The following is a 17,141-nucleotide window of genomic DNA, read 5'->3' on the forward strand; positions in this document are numbered from 1 at the left end:
GCTTTCTGCTACAGGAAGGGTGTTGTGAAACTTGAAAGAGTTCAGAAAACATTGACAAGGATGCTGCCAGGGTTGGAGGGTTGAGCTACAGGAAGAGGCTGAATAGACTGGGGCTATTTTCCCTGGAGCTTTGGAGGCTGAGGAGTGACATTATAGACATTTATAAAATCATGAGGGGCATGGGTAGGGTAAATAGGCAAGGTCTTTTCTCTTGGGGTGGGGGAGTCCCAAATTAGAGGGCATAGGTTTAAGGTTAATGGCAAATGGAGTTTAATATAGATAAGTGTGAGGTCTTACATTTTGTATAGGCAAATCAAGGTAAGAATTTCATGGTGAATGGCAGGACCTTAAGGTGTGTAGTGGAACAGAGTGATCTTGGAGTACAGGTTCACAGTTCTCTGAAAATGGAGTCACAGGTAGAATTTTTTTGGCACACTGGCCTTCATCAGTCATGGCATTCAGTCTAAAATACCAAATGCTTGCTTTCATCAGTCAGAGCACTGAGTACAGGAGTTGGGATGAATTGTTGCAGCTGTCACAGATTCCACACAACAACACAAGATGGGACCCTGCCCTCCCCTGACTGACCGTCCCTTTGCATATCAGGGGGAAGACCGCCTTTAATTGTGATGATCAGGAAACATGCCATATTCAAAAAAAGGGCTGTGTTCACAAATATTTGGACAGAGGAAGGAAGTTGCAGTCTGGGTGAAGATCAATCTTCATCCAGAGAGAGAGGAAGAGCAGCAGCAGCTTCAGAAGTTCATGGTCCAACTTCTTAAAAGACCTTGTCTGATTTGCAGTTGTTTCTGGGCTTGTAATATCGTACTGCAGCATATTGTAGATCTTCATTAAGAGTGTCAATACCGCACTACAGAGGTCCATTTAGCAACTTGAGTCCATATGAACTCTTCGTGGAGGTATGCAGTCTGCCCCATAACCGTGTTGGTTTACAGTTACATATAGATCTACACAAAGATCTTTGGGATTGAGAGGAAAGAATGTTCCACAGTAACTAGAGTTACGTTCAGATTTTCTATCATGGACTGACTGTGATGACCTTTGCAATCACTTCACAGGAATATTACAAGAGAAGAATTTGGCGGCAGAAATCTCAGACCAAACCTCACATCACAGTCTGACAGTCACTTGATTCACAAGGACGTGGATATTCATGGCCTTGAAAACAAAGGGGAGAAGGTTTGTCTGCTTTGTTAGGTTTTAAACGTCAGTGTGACAGGAAACTCAGAGTCTCACATACCCATACACCAGAGTAGTGACTGTAACATGCTTTACAGTCTGAATGAGAGTGTTCCAATTATCAGAGGGTAAACCAGTAACACCACACACAGGCTGTGAGCGTGAGCGAGTTTTCAACTGATTGTTAAGGTCTGAGACAGATGAGGGCACCTGCACCATGGAGAAACCGTGGAAATGTGGAGAGTGTGGGAATGGTTTCCCTTCGCCATCTGCACTGGAGATTCATCGGCATTTGCACACAAGGCAGCGGCTGTTCACCTGCACTCAGTGCAGGAAAGGCTTCACTCAGTTACACCACCCCCTGGCCCACCAGTGTGTCCACACCAGCAAGAACCCGTTCATCTGCCCCATGTGTGGGCAGGGCTTCACCAGTCACACCACCTGCTGCCGCACCAGCGGATCCACACTGGGGAGAAGCCGTTCACCTGTCCCGTGTGGAGCAACGACTTGTGCGATTCCTCCACCCTGCACAAACACCAGCGCATCCACACCAAGGAGCGGCCGTTCACCTGTCCAGTGTGTGGGAAGGGCTTCACCCAGTCATGCAACTTGGGGAGACACCAGCAACTTCACAAGTGAGATGGCACAGGGATTCGGGTTGGATTCTGCTGTTACCATTGCTGAGAGTCACATCTTGAACCCTGTTTAGTGGGTGAAGTGGGAGGAGTAAGGGGTTCCTTTATGCGGACTGGCCGCGCTCTCACCCACTTTACTTCTAGTGGGGGCTGATGCTCTCTGAGCCTGGGATTGCACCTTCCCTACGGAAACAGTCCACAGAAGCGGCTGAAGTGCAGGTAGATCTGAAATAGATACATTTGTCTCTGTCCCATTGAGTCTCCAGCACAGTCGATCCAATTGGCTTCTGTCAGTGTTTATGCTCCACCTGAGCGTCCACCCATCCCTTCATCAGCATACAGGTATCCCCTGCTTTTTGAAAGTTCACTTTACCCCCTATCCCCTCCCCGCCCGAGCCTGTGCCAATTCTTAATCCTAACTTAGACCTTCTATTTATTGCTGATGCCTGGTTTCAGTCCCTGTATTCACCTCCCATTCATGTGTCTATCCAGATACACCTTAAGTGTTGCTAAGGTGCCTCTTTCCACTCCATCCACTGGCAGTGCATTCCAGGCATCCACCATCCAACTGTGTGAAAAATCTTCCCTTTCAATTCTCCCCCAGACTGTCCCCCTCTCACCTTGAACCTGTGCCCTCTTGTAGTTGACTTTTCCACCCTGGGGGGAAGCCTCTGAGTATCTTACTGACTATCTGGCCCAACACCAAACATCCAAAGAATAATCCACACAGACCCATTTCCCTATCCCTAATAGTCGACAATTACCCCTGAATAACGTACCTAACTTTCACATTCCTGAACACTGTGGCGCAATTTAAGCATAGACAATCCAACTTAACCTGCCAATCTCTGGGCAGTGGGTAATTTAGCATAGCCACTGCATCCTAACCTGCACATTTGGATTGTGAGAGGAAACCGGAGGAAAGCCATATCGACACAGGGAGAATGTGCAAACTCCACACAGACAGTCACCTGAGACTGAAATCAAACCAGTTTCCCTGGTGCTGTGAGGCATCAGTGCTCATGATTGAGCCACCATGCCGCCCCCGTCCAGCCAATCTGTGTGTCTCATCATTTTGTTGAGGTCATCCCTCTGCCTCCATCTTTACAGTGAAAATAATCCAGGTTTAACCCATCTCTTCTCATAATGAGACCTCCAGACCATGCAATGCCCTAGTGAACCTTCTCCATAGCCAGTATCCATATCCTTCCGGTAGTGTGGCAACCAGAACTGCACGCAATATTCTGAATGTGACCGGAATAAATAGCTCTAACATAACTCGCCAACTCTTACATTCAAGGCAAACGTGCTGTGTGCCTTCTTGATCACGTTACCCGCCTGTGTTGCCACTTTTGGAGATCTATATGGTCAGATCCCTCTGTATGCTAGTGCTTTAAAGTGGTCTGAAATTTATCGTACAATTCGTGTATTTCCTATGTATCTGTATCCAGCTTCACCTTAATTGTGTTCCGCTCTTTATCTCTTTTCCCCCATCCTCACCCCTCCACACATCAGCATATCATAAGACTATAGGAGCAGAAATTATGCCATTCAGCCCATTGAGCCTGCTCAACCATGGCTGATAAGTTTCTCAACCCCAATCTCCCCATAACCTTTGATCCTCTTGATACTCAAGAACCTTGTTATCCCATCTTAAATATATTCAATTATCTGGCCTCCAGAGCCTTCTGGGGCAGTGAATTCCATAGATACTTCACTCTCTGTCTGAAGTTCTTCTTATCTCTGTTCTAAAAGGTCTTCCCTTTTCTTGAAGGCTGAGGAGGAGGCAGAGAGGAGCGTGGTATGCACCTGCAAACTCCAGAACTTCCCCAACTTCATGAGTCAACAATAACACTTTCTGGAGCAAGAAACGAAAGTGTGACACCACAGGAAGTGAAATTAGGCCATTCAGGCCATTGAGTCTGCTCCACCATTCACTCATTCTTGAGTGTCAAGGGGCTCAAAGGTTACAGGGAGAATGGGGTTAAGAAACATATCAGCCATGATTGAATGGCAGAGCAGATTCAATAGTATAAATGGCTTGTTAACCATCCCTGGGAAGGAGGAGGCAACACAATAAGTTGTTTCTTGGGACAGGTAAGATAATGTTATTTAATACTGGTGTGACAAAATGATAATTAATTCTGCCTGTAGAAGGAAAGCCCTGACATAGAGGGGTTAATTGCAGGGCAGGCTGTTTCAAACAGACAGCTAACCCTCAAGGATAAGAAGGTAAACTACAGACCTGAGGTCTCCAGCAATGTGAGGTGATGTTAGAGTCTTAAAAAAAAGTCACACCACAGATTTGAAATTGAGGAACTACCACCAAAATTCAACTCCAGAATGATACAGCAGCAGCAGGACTTAGAAGAATAATGCTGCATCAAACCCCTGGACACTTCCAGAGATGGGCACTGTCGGTGGAAACCCAGTTAAATTCAGACATCAACTCGGTGATAGCCAAGTTTGGGGGGGGGTGAAGCTGAATGAACTTGAGAGGTTTTATTTGTGGTTGTTACGTGCAATAAAGTGCAAATCATTGTTTCAGCAGTTGATTGTCTGTGCGGTTTCTGAGTCAGGAGCCAAATTAAGGTTATTCACCCACAACCACACCATGAGGCTGGGATTAATATCGACTCCATTGCATTCAAGAGAATGTCATCAATACTGTTATAAAGCGAAGGCTGAACCCACCCCCCCAACTCTCCAAGATCTCAAACCGAAACTTCCAAAGAGTGGCACATTGCCCTTTAATCTGTAAAGTCAGTGTGATAAGTGGTGTAACCTGCTGTAGTGTTAAAAGTAAATCCCTGACACTTTAAAATCAACAATCAGCAATTTATTTAACCAACTCTCACGATGAACAAATAATCGAAACTATTAACAAACTGAATAAATTCTTCTTAACTACTGAGTATTCTGGAATAAATCAAGATTCTTCTGGTATGCTGTTCCAATCAATACATGTCCCACTCAAATAACACAAAATAGAATTTAATCTCTCAGATTACAACCAGGTTATGTGTCTTCCGGAATATTCTGTGCCATCTTCTGTGGGGGATGCCTCCTCCGATTCCTCTGTCAGGAATGCCCTTCTCTATTTTTCTAAATGATGCTTTCTCTAATACACAGATGACTGAGAGCACCAATTCTTTATGATAGGATTGGTCCTGTTGTCAAAACTTTAGGATTTAAATTTAATAAGTTTTTGGTAGCCAATGGGGCTGATTTAAATTGATTGGTGAAATTGAACACCTGTTTTCTTGTCCTGCTAACTGTACAGCCCTTTGATACAAATGTTTCAGTTCAGGTGCTTTCTGTTGTGATGATGCTGCTCCTTTAAGAAGATGACGTTGTTGGTTTATTTTCAGGAGGGGTTGTAAAAGGCAGAGCTTCTCATTCGTCTAGGATTAAGGATTTCACTAATGGTTAACAGATACTGGCTAAGGCAACAATCAGGGAAAAGGGTTTGACATTTTATTTTCTAAAACACTTCTACAATGAAAGGGCAGTTGTCCCATTTTTTTCCCCTGGTTTGGGTTTTAGCAGGCAGTCTGTCTGAAGCTGCTGGAGGAAGAGATGTTTCCTGATTCAACAGATGTTTCTGGCTGACTCTGAAGGTTCAGGGAAAATAGTACCAGCGTATTCAGCCTCTCCCTGTAGCTCCCTTGCAGCCCTGGCAACATCCTTCCAAACCTTTTCTGAACCCTTTCAAGTTTCACAATGTCTTAAAAAGATGTCAACTTTGCTCGACTAATGTGGGAGAATTTTCTGCATGGTGCGTTCTGTCTGAAAGAGCCCTCTCCTGTGCTGTGATAGAGCTGCAGTGACTTTCAAAAGCCTGACAAATGCTGTTATCAGTCAAGGATTCATTGGGAGAAGCTTCTCAATCACATCTGTAAATGGAGAAAGTGTTTTTAATAATGAGACATGAATAAAGGCTGCATTAATTTTTTGTTCTGAAGACTTACTCATACATCTCAAAACAGAGCTTATGAACTCGGTCACAAGGAGTCTACGGGAATATAAGACACCAATGCCTATTTCCTGACCAGGACCAACTTTGCACAGAAAACATGGGCATTTAAAACGAATGGCACCCCATTTATTTAAAGATCAGGTGAACTTATGAGGCACAGCATTGCCTTAGAAATGAGAGATCCTTGACACACACAGCCAAAATCATCACTGCCATTATTATCTAATCAGAATTTAGGCTGGGATGTTTTTCCACTGGAGCAGAGGAGGTTGAGAGGCAATATTTTCAAACCATGAGGGATAGAGTTGGCTTAATGGTAGCTGTGTCTTCCTTAGGGGGAGGATTTCAAGAGCAAGGATGCGTTTTTATGGTGAGAGGAGAAAGACGGAAGAAAAGATGTGGGGCAAAATATTTACAGAGTGTAGTTTGCCTGGGGAAACAGCTACCAGTGGAAGTGGTTGAAGCAGGTACATTAACAACATTGAAAAGGTGTTTCAACAAATACATGGATAGGAAAGCTTTAGAAGGATATGGGCCAAGTGCAAGAAAATGAGGTTAGTGTTGACAAACATTTTGGTCAGCATGGACCGGTTTGGGCTGAAGGGCCTGTCTCTGTGCTATCGTGCTCGATGACTGGTGTTTCTGTCACTCTGACAGTGTTGAGTTTCCACATGAACCAGGAAAAAGTGAGGACTGAAAATGCTGGAGATCAGAGTTGAGAGTGTGATGCTGGAAAAGCACAGCAGGTTAGGCAGCACCCGAGGAGCAGGAGGATTGATGTTTCAGTCATAAGGTCATCCAGATGAATATCTCACTAAATCATGCTGAATAAAATCTGATCTCATTCGTCAACTCTGAAGTGGAGGTGCTGGGGGTGGACAGGTCAGAAGTCACACAACACCAGGTGACAATCCCAATAGATTGATTTGATCTCATGAGCTTTCGAAGCACTGTTCCTTCATCAGGTGAAGTGATGAAGGAGCAGCACTGATGAAGGAGCAATGCTCCCAAAGCTTGGGATTTCAAATAAACCTGTTGGACTGTAACCTGGGGTTGTGTGACTTCTGACTTCTTCAACTGTGCATTCATGTTGAAATTGATGGGATATTTTATCCAACTCGGAGTAGTTAAATCATATCGCTTGGAGGGGTTCATTTGAAATCTTCCGGGAGGTGAATTTAACAAGATTGAATTATTCAAAGTTACTCAATTCTAAACTTACATCAGGACCGGTAGTCATAGAGAGGTACAGCGCGGAAACAGATCCTTCAGTCCAACTCATCCATGCTGACCAGATATTCTAAATTAATCTAGTCCCATTTGCCAGCACTTGGCCCAAAACCCTCTAACCCTTTCTATTCATGTCCCCAACCAAATGTCTTTTAAATTCTGTAATTCTAACCAGCCTCCTCCACTTCCTCTGGCAGCTTATTCCATACACGCACCACACTCTGCATGAAAAGTTTTCCCTTTAGGTCCCTTTTAAATCTTTCCCCTCTCACTCTAAACCTATGCCCTCTTGTTCTAACAACATCCTGATAAATCATTTCTGATGGAGATGTCAATGTTTCGGGTAGAACCCTTCTTCAGTCCTGAGGGATAATATCTGAAATGCTGACTCCTGTTGTGCCCAGCCTCCTGTTTGTCTATTTTAGATTCCAGCATCTGCAGTTTTTTATTTTGTCTCTAACAAATGGTGGAGCAGATTCGATGGGTCAAAATAGCCTAACTTCTGCTCCAATGGTCTTGTGGTCTTAGGATTGTGCGGGTCCTGGGCTCAATGAGCAGCAGCGCCCACTGGAAGCAATGTTCACAGAATCATAGAATCCCTGCAGTGTGGAAACGGGCCCTTCAGCCCAACAAGCTCAGAGCGACCCTTTGAAGAGTAACTCACCCAGACACATTCTCCTATCCTATCACTCTGCACTTACCCCTTACTAATGCACCACACCTACACACTCCTGAACACTATGGGACTATTTAGCTTGGCCAATTCACCCAAATATGCGCATGTTTGGACTTTGGGAAGACACTGCAGCACGCGGAGGAAACGCACACAGACACTGGTGGCTGGGGCGGGTGGGGCAGGGGAGGAATACGTGCAAACTCCACACAGACAGTCACCCTGAGGATGAAATCTGCGTCCCTGGTGTTATGAGGCAGCAGTGCTAACCAATGAGCCACCACCACTCCCAACCCCGCACCCCCCAGTAGAAAACAAAAAAAGCCTATCAGCTCTCCCACTGCACCCACTATCAGAAAGGGCAGGAGGTTCAGTCCTGGGGATGACCCTCAGCAGTGTTACCGGCAGAATCGGATTGTTGGGAGCATTGGTGCCTCCGCTGGTGCTTGTTCAAGCTGTAGGACATTGTGAACTTCTGCCCACATACAGGGCAGGCAAACGGCCTCTCCCCAGTGTGGACCCGCTGGTGCATCAGTAGAGTGGAGGAGACAGCAAAGCCCTTCCCGCACTCGAGGCAGGTGAACGGCCTCTCCCCAGTGTGGACCCACCGGTGTGTCAGCAGGTGGGAGGCCTGGGTAAAGCTCTTCCCGCACACAGAGCCGCTGAAGGGCCTTTCCCCAGTGTGGACCCGCCGGTGCTTCAGCAGGTCGGAAGAGCGTGTAAAGCACTTCCCGCAGACAGAGCAGGTGAATGGCCTCTCACCGGTGTGGACCAGCCGGTGGGCCAGCAGGTCAGAGGAATCGCTGAAGGCCTTCCCACATTTGGGGCAGGGGAAGGGCTTCTCCCTGGTGTGACTGCGCCGATGTGTCTCCAGGGCAGATGGGACACGGAAGCCTTTCCCGCAGTCGCCACACTTCCATGGTTTCTCCATCGCCGAAGCTACAGTTGCACACAAACGCGTGTATGTCCCCTCCCTGCCTTGAATTCCTTTATCCAGGCCAGATAACTGATTCAGGCTCCACACTCAGTGCGTTGCTGCAACAGTAGGGTCTCTCTTCCAGTCCCACTGATGCTGAAAACGTACTGAAACAGGAACCAATTGGATCATAGTTGAAAATTGTTGCAGTCCCGATGGATTGAGTGGCTCACAAATACTGGAGAATCAGAGTCAAAAACTATGGGTCAGGCAGCATCCGAAGTGCAGGAGAGTCAATGGTTCAGGCATAAGCACTTCATGTCTTGATTTTGAAACTTCATCCTGAGATCTTCAAATACTCTGTAAAACGAGGTTACAAAAATCATCACTGTCAGTCCAGGGTAGAAATTCAGAACAAGCAATTCTACTTTCTACAGAACATTCTTTTCTTTTGTTATTCCACAAAACTGAAAGCACCATCCCACTCTCTCTCTCTCTCTCTCTCTCTCTCTCTCTGTTCTCACTCCATTCTAATTCTCCTGAAAGTGCTGATTCAGGATCTGACAGGGACAGAAGAGCAAAACAGTCATGACTGACATCTCTCTGAATTTTGGATACCTCCACCTGAAAATTAATATCTTCCACGACATTGGGATACTGTTGAGAGTGATTTTGGGAAGCAAAAATAAAGTGTGTACATTCAGGATGAACCTGCAATTCAGCTTCTTGACAAACAACCAAACGCAAAATGGTTAAAGTGCCCCCACGGGGGTGGGGGAGTTTTGGAATGAGACATCAAGGCAATGATACTAGAGAGAAACTGAACAGACTGAAGTGGCAAACCAGAGTCATCTAGATATACAGTACAGACAAAGGCCCTTTGGTCCAACTGGTCTATGCTGACCAGATATTCTCACCGAATCTAGTCTCATTTGCCAGCATTTGGCCCATATCCTTCTAAACCCTTCCTATTCATATGCACATCCAGGTGCCTTTAAATATGTTAGGATTATGCCAGCATCCACTACTTCCTCTGGCAGCTCTTTCCTTACATGCACCACCTTCTCCATGAATTGCCCCTTAGGTCCCTTTTAAATCTCCCCCACACCCCCCAAACCTATTATTCATTCGTTCTGGATTTCCAGATAAGTGACCTTGTCGATTTACCCTATCCACGCCTCTCTTGATTTTATAAACAATGGAAGCATCAACGGCTCAGGGCGGGGATTGGCGGGGTGGCGGGGGGGGGATGCAGAAGGAAGCCGAATGTGCTGGAGCCAATGCGGAAGAAGAGGACACAAAACCTTGAAGCTGCAATGAGGAATACTGCATGTGCTATACTTGTACCTGTTGCTTTTATTTGTTGGAATCAAGTGCATTTTAAAAATAAAAACAAACAAGATATCTATCCCTCCCCTTTCTCAATCTCCCAATGCTGTTCTGGACACAGAGTGAGAGAACTGGGAGCAGGAGTTGGCCATTTGGTCTTTTGAGCCTGCACCAGCATTGAACAGATCATAACTGGATATGAATATACCTACAGCCAGGTGGATAGACTGGGATTTCTTTCACTGGAGCAGAGGAGATTGAGAGGTGAGGTTATAGAGGATTATAAAATCATGAGGGGTACAGATGAGGTGAAAGGCAGGTGTCCTTTCCCTCGGGTGAGGCTTTCAAGATTAGGGAGTAAATTTTGAAGGTGAGAGGAGAAAGATTTTTAAAAAAGACATGAAGAGCTCCATTTTTTTCACACAGAGATTGGCTTGTGTGGATGGGTGTCCAGAGGAAGTAGTGGATGCAGGTACAGTTACAATGTTTCATAGACATTTGGATAAGCACATGAATAGGAAAAGTTCAGAGGGATATGGGCCAATCACTGGCAAATGGGACTAGTTGGGTTTGAGAACATAGTCAGCATAGACTAGTTGGACCGAAGGGTCCATTCTGTGCTGTATGACCCTGTAGCTGTTATGTACTGGTCTTAAAACCATTTTCTTGGAAATCCAAGATTGCGGTGGTTTGAGTGGTCTGCTGTGCGGGGCTCTGTGCCATACCCCCGGCAAGGTGGACCTTTACCCCCTCCCCCCCCACCTCATTAACCATCTGTAAGAGAAAAAAAATTGCTAATAGAAACTTACTGAACGTCTGGAGCTGCTATAATTGTGGTTTGACAGCGTTAGGATCAGAATGAAAGCAAATGGAGGAAAGGGGCCGACAGGGATGCAGCAGGCAGGGCACTCCCCTACTGCATTGGGGGTGCCTGGAGCCAATGCTCAAACTCCCAGGGCAGACCCTTTGGATTTAATGGGACAGCAGCAGTTACTCTTGGAGTCTGCCAAACTCTGAGATAAGATTGAAGCAGCAGTGGAACCACTACCTGCCACGCTGGAAAAGCATGAGCAGGAAATTCAAATGTTGGACCGAAGAGAATAGGCAGCGGAGGAGAGAACCGTGGCATCGGAGACCGTGGCGGAGGTCTCAGGAGGAAGGATCTGAACGCTGGAAGACCAGGTTTGGGTCCTTCACGAGCAAATGGATGACCTGGAAAACAAAAGTAGAAGAAAAATCTTACAGCTCGTGGGTCTTCCGGAATGTAAGGAAGGTGAAGACCTCGTTGGATTCCTGGGGCTGGAGTCGGAGTCGGGTCTGTTGAGTGTGGGGCGGGCCCACTGGATGGAAATGCGGTCAGGGCTGGACCCGCGCCCCCGCACGGTCCTAGTGCAACTCCTGCATTATAAAGTAAAACAGCTAGTGATTGAAACAGCAAGAAGACTGGTAAGAGATCCAGAGGCCTTAATGCACAAAGGCTCAAGAATAATGTCTTTTCAGGACTTCTCAGGAGCCGGGATTAAGAACAGAAGAGCATTTGATGAAGTTAACAGAAAATTAAGGGATCTGAACATTCAATATTCCTTGAGGTACCTGGCCGTGTTGCATTTCTCTCATGGAGGGACGGTATATAATTTTGATTCAGCAGAAAAGGCGAAGGGCTTTGTGAATTCTCTGAATTAAAGGACTCAGGTCGGGGTGAAGGCGGGACATCATTACAGACAATGCTACTTTTTGCCCCTTTTTTTCTCCTCTCTCCTCTTTTTGTTGTGGTTATCGGCTTTATATGTACTGCCTTAATGTAAAACTGGAATTATTTAGTAAAACGGTCAGTTAGGTCTTGTCTGGGGCCTTTTTTTCACTGCTGTCCTTTTGTTTTTGGATTGGGGGTGGCTATATCTATGGTTAAGATGTATGGAGAAGGGGTGTGGGGAGATGGGCATCCATTGTTAACTCTCAGAATGTAAATAACATGCTTTTTTCAATCTGTGAATTGCCTGGCGCTTGGGGCACAGCCTCAGCGGGAAGGAGCCGGGATGGTGGCAAGGGTGGGGGAGTAGGAAGGGGGAGTTGAGGGGGGAGATCTCTACATAATTGGGGTTATTTGAGTGTTTGCTTAAGTTATATGTGGTGGTTAGATTTTTATTTATAGTAGTTTTTAATAGGAGTAGTTTTTAGACTTTATAGAGTTCATGTCTTTGTCGCTCACCACACCTCAGATAAGCTTCCTCCTCTTGGATAACCACAGGCTGCCCTGGATGACCATGGCTACTGATTCGTTCAGGTGGTGCACCTGAAATGTAAAAGGGAGCCATTCCCCCATTAAAAAGATGCTGTTAAGCCCTAGAAAGGAAAGGGTGGACATCACCCTGCTGCAAGAGACACATTGAAATGATAAGGAATATCTGAAACTGCAGCAGTGGGGGGGTTGGGTATTCTTCTCCTCCTTTAGCTCCAAGTGTAGAGGAGTGGCTATACTGGTAAGAATGAACCTCCCTGTCCAGGTAATTGAGCAAATTAAGGATGAACATGGATGGTCCATCGTTCTTACAGCTCTAACACATGGAGAAGAGTATGGCGTCCTGAATGTATATCGTCCCCCGGTGCACCCTCTTAAATTTCTAATTGATGCAGTTGCTAAATTAATAAGTCTAGGGGTGCGCCGCATGGCCATTGGAGAAGATTTTAATCGCCTAATACATCCCGAGGTAGACAGGGTGCCAAGGGGCCAGGCAGGTACACCTGCACAACCTAAGCAGTTGGTGGACATGTGCGAGGAGTTGGGATTAGTGGATGTGTGGAGACATCTCCACCCTAATGGAAGAGACTTTACTTTCTATTCCAACCCACCCAAGTGCCACACGGGAACTGACATTTTTTAATGCCATTGGATTGCTTGAACAGAACATTGGCTTGTAAAATTGGGAATATAGTTGTCTCGGACCACGTGCCAGTGTATTTAGATGGTAAAGTCAAGGGTGGTGGAATGGATGCATAGCACTGGTACATGGACCCATTCCTGTTTAGGGGTAGCAAATCCGTTGAGTACAGCAGAAGAGAGTTCAAGGCCTTCTGGGATATCAACCCAGGTACGGCCAGTAATCCAGCAATACTGTGGGAGGACTCTAAGGCATATTTATGAGGCCTGATTATTTCGTATTCAACAAATGGAAGGAGGCAGAGGGAGGAGCAACAATGGATGCTGGAGACCCGGCTGCAGATAGCTGAGAAAGCATATTATAATAGGCCTTCCCTGGTCAAACTGCAGCTCTCCGGACTGCTCTCGACTCATTGCACACACAGGTGGCAAAAAAAGGGTCTCCTTTGCTGAACAAAGATTGTTTGAATTTGGAGATAAGCCAAGTCGATATCTGGCTAGAAAGAAAAATGCTTCCCAATCTTTTATGTCTGTTAGAGAGAAGGCTGGCACAGTTACCAGTGAGTTGAAGAAGGTCAATGTTAGATTTATGGAATACTTTGCACAGTTATATCGGTCAGAGGGAGACGAACACGGTGCAGCGAGGATGCAGTCCTTTTTTGAGAGCCTGCACCTCCCCGGTTTAAAGACAAAACAGGTTTCCCAGTTGAGTGGGCCTGTGACGATACAGGAGATGCAGGAAGCAATAAAGCATCCCACGGTTGGCAAAGGACTGGGGTCAGATGGATTCCCAAGTGAATTCTATAAGGAATTCATAAATGTGTTCGTGGAGCCGCCTCTGGGGATGTATTGCTATTCATATACACAGGATTGTCTTCCGCACTCTCTTAGGGAGGCTAATATCTCCCTCATTTTAAAGGAGGGGAAAGAGCCTGAAGAATGTGCTTCACACAGACCCACTTAACTGTTGAATGTAAATTTTAAAATTGTTACCAAGATGCTGGCCCTGAGGTTGGAAAATGTGTTGCGCTAAATTATGAAAGATGATCAGTCGGCTTTTGTCAAGGGCTGTAGCTCCTCCAACAATATCAGGAGGGTACTGACCATAGTGCAGGTATGCCAGCAAAGATTGATCCCGGGTTCGGTGTCTCCCTAGACGCAGAAAAGGCGTTTGACCAGATAGAATGGCCGTACCTATTTCGGATCCTACATCGTTTTGGTTTGGGGGGATCCTTTGGTAGATGGGTGGTGGAGTTGCATAATGATCCTAAGGCAACCATCATCACAAACTGCACTAAGTCAGATAACTTTAATATTGGGAGAGGTAGTTGACAGGGGTGTCCTCTTTCACCATTGCTATTTACCTTGGCAATTGAGCCATTAGCTGGGGCTGTCAGGAGGGATCCTGAAATAGTGGGGCCAGGGGTGTGAATGGGCGGGAATAAAATCACCCTATAAGCTGATGACATCCACTTCTCCTTGGCCAATCCGGAGGAGTGCGTTCCTCAATTGATTCAAACAATTAATGTATCTGGAGTTTTTCGGGCTGCGGGATCAACTTTACAAAATCGGAAGCCGTGCCAGTGGGGGGTATTAATGGAGGTGCCTGATCTGAAGGATGGAATGCAGTTCCTGTTTAGACGGTCATCAAAAGGGTTTTTGTATTTGGGAATTTTTATTACCCCTGCCTTCCACCAGCTGTATAAAGCTAACTATGTACAATTACTGGAGAGAATAAAACGTGGGGGGGGGGGGGGGGGGGGGGGGGGGGTGTGGAGGGGGGGGTGGTGGTGGTAGTGGACCTTCTAGACTTGGAGATATCAAATAAGTGCTTTGTTAGCATATGTGGGTGACAGGGCACGGGGGGATTCAGGGTCGATTTGGCTTGACATTGAAGCCTTGCAGTCCCCTAGTTCATCTATTATTCATGGCTAAGATGAAATCCGTGACCGAGCAGTGTAAGAGTCCAATCATTTTAAATACGGTGAAAGCCTGGAAGATAATGAGGCAAGACGATGACAACTGGCTGAAGACCTCGCCATTTACCCCATTGGCGGGAGCCCAAGGATTTCAATCTGGGGCAATGAATCTGGGGCTGTAAGTCATGGGAGAATAAGGGAATCTCCTGTCTGGGAAACTTATTTGAGGCGGAGATCTTGATGTTATTTAGCCAGCTAAGTCAGAAGTATGGATTGTCTAATAGGAGCGTTTTCCGGTACTTTCAGGTAAGGGATTATATACAGAGGAAGACCACGCTCCTGGCTCAGCTTTACAGGCCACATGTGGAGTAAAGAGTGCTCTGGTGTACGGGTGCTCTTTCAGTTAGTATTTTGCATCACTTACAGAAGGGACGTGCCTGAGGGATGTGGAGGGACTCTTTAGGACATGGAATCGGGAGCTAGGAGAGGATATTTCATCGGAAGTATGGGAAGATATATGGGAAAATGTAAGGAAAATTTCAATATCTAACAAAGCAGAGGTCATGCAATTGAAGATTTTACACAGGGCTCATTTGGCGCCAGAGAGGCTAGCTAAGTTCAAGAGAGGAGCGTCACCAGGGTGTCCCAAATGTAAAATTAGTATAGGCATTCTCCCACACTGTTGTAAGATCCAGAGATACTGGAGTGCTTGGTAAGAACATCCTGAGGATTAAAGTTCTTTTGGGGTTGCCAAATTTGCTCTCTCTGGGGGAACACGGGAAGAGACTGTGTAACATTCTCACCCACTGTGCGAGGAAGCACATTTTAATGAATTGGCCATTGGAAAAGCCCCCCAGGTCTTATGGGGTGGCATATGCTGGTGATGGAGCATCTTCCCCAAGACTACCTCACAAATATGGTGCACCACAAAACAGAACACATTTACAAGACAAGGCGGCCCTTTCTCAATTATATTGATGCAGACTTATCAACAATATTAATTAGGGGTGTGGCACAGCCATGGGAATCAGTCTGGGCACCCGCGGGGCCCTGGGAGGGGGAGATTGGGGGAAAAGAATATTGGGAGAATGACTGGTGCTCCCAGGATTGGGAGCCTCAGTGGAGGTGTGGTGAGTGAAATAGAATAAAGTAATGTGATATAATCTAATTTAAATTATTGTGCATTCAGTTTAATTTAATTTTTATTTAATTTGATTATAGTTTAGCTTAAGCTCAGCAGATATGGTTGTTCTGGTAGGGTAGTAGGTAGTTAATTATTAATAGCATTGTGATATGACATTGTTGTATTGCTTCTATCTTTCTGGACTTTGGTTTAGTTCTTTTCTGCGTCTAGATGTTTTGTAAAGGCTTTGAAAAAGTTTCCAATAAAATATTTAATAAAAAATTCTTGCCTTCCCCCATAACTATTTTTGACATTTAAAAGTCAGATGAACTCAGCAGGAGGACATTTCTGAACTCAATTTCTCTTGCTAACATACCATTTGCCTTGGTCATTGCTTGCTGCACCTATGTGACAACTGGCATTGACTGGAGTAGAAAGCCTGAGTAGAAGGCAGCTGAGGCACCTTTGTACATCCACACATCATTCCTGATGAAGTGCTTGTGCCCAAAATGTTGACTCTCCTGCACCTCGGATGGTGCCTGACCTGCTGTGCTTTGCCAGGACCACACTTTTCAACTCTGAGCCCCAGCATCTGCAGTCCTCACTTGCTCCACATCCCAATATATCACCATTTAAACAATGCATCTCCTTTCTGCTTTTATTTCACAGGAAAGGCTACAACTGCACACTGTGTTACTGCATTTGCCACGTGTTTGCCAATTAAGACACAGACATGAACCAACTTTGCTGAAAGTCGAGTTGAACACGAGAATGGAAAAGGGGGTGAGAAAAATGTGTTGTACTCACAGATGTTGGATAGAGGAAAGAAGTTGCAGTTGGGGTAAGGCTCAATCTTCATTCAGAGAGAGAGGAGCAGCATCGACACCAACACAAACTCATGATCCAACTTCCGCATTCAGACAATGGGGGCAGGCTCCTTCCGGTCCTCCAGCACTTTCCATTGGCCCATCAAAACAATGTCGCGCGTCGTTCCCGCTGACAGCAAAGAGCATGCGTAGTATTCTGCTGACACCGAGAAGCATGCGCAGTGCTTGCTGACACCGAGAAGCATGCGCAGTATGCCAAGTGGAGTTGCCGGTGTAACTGATAAATTTTCAGTGTCCAAATGCCAGTCAGAAAAAAGAAACGTTAGAGCCACAATTTGTTTTGTTTCCCCGGAGCTCAACACTTTATTCCTTTTTCATTTTGTCTGGCTGCTCAACATTTGTATGTCTTTTCCCCAGAGTAGAGGAAGTCCA

General features: G+C 45.8%; 1 protein-coding gene and 2 long non-coding RNA genes across 4 annotated transcripts in view; 1 reads left to right on the forward strand and 2 right to left on the reverse strand.

Annotated features, from left to right (window-relative positions):
- LOC140460630 (uncharacterized) overlaps positions 1-17,141 on the reverse strand; it is a 569,010-nt gene that overhangs the window by 137,203 nt on the left and 414,666 nt on the right. The gene's annotated exons all lie outside the window — the stretch shown is intronic.
- Positions 863-4,382, forward strand: LOC140460627 (uncharacterized). The gene is made up of 2 exons (XR_011954248.1): positions 863-1,200; positions 3,610-4,382. It is a non-coding gene; the product is annotated as an uncharacterized lncRNA (long non-coding RNA).
- LOC140460626 (uncharacterized) lies at positions 8,565-16,784 on the reverse strand. 2 transcript variants are annotated; one of them, XR_011954247.1, is made up of 4 exons: positions 16,690-16,784; positions 12,177-12,255; positions 11,206-11,360; positions 8,565-8,993 (listed from the first exon to the last, which is right to left on the reverse strand). It is a non-coding gene; the product is annotated as an uncharacterized lncRNA (long non-coding RNA). The 2 variants fall into 2 exon arrangements; XR_011954246.1 differs by lacking the exon at positions 12,177-12,255.

This window comes from Chiloscyllium punctatum, chromosome 36, assembly GCF_047496795.1.
Source record: "Chiloscyllium punctatum isolate Juve2018m chromosome 36, sChiPun1.3, whole genome shotgun sequence".
NCBI classification, from domain to species: Eukaryota; Metazoa; Chordata; class Chondrichthyes; order Orectolobiformes; family Hemiscylliidae; genus Chiloscyllium; species Chiloscyllium punctatum.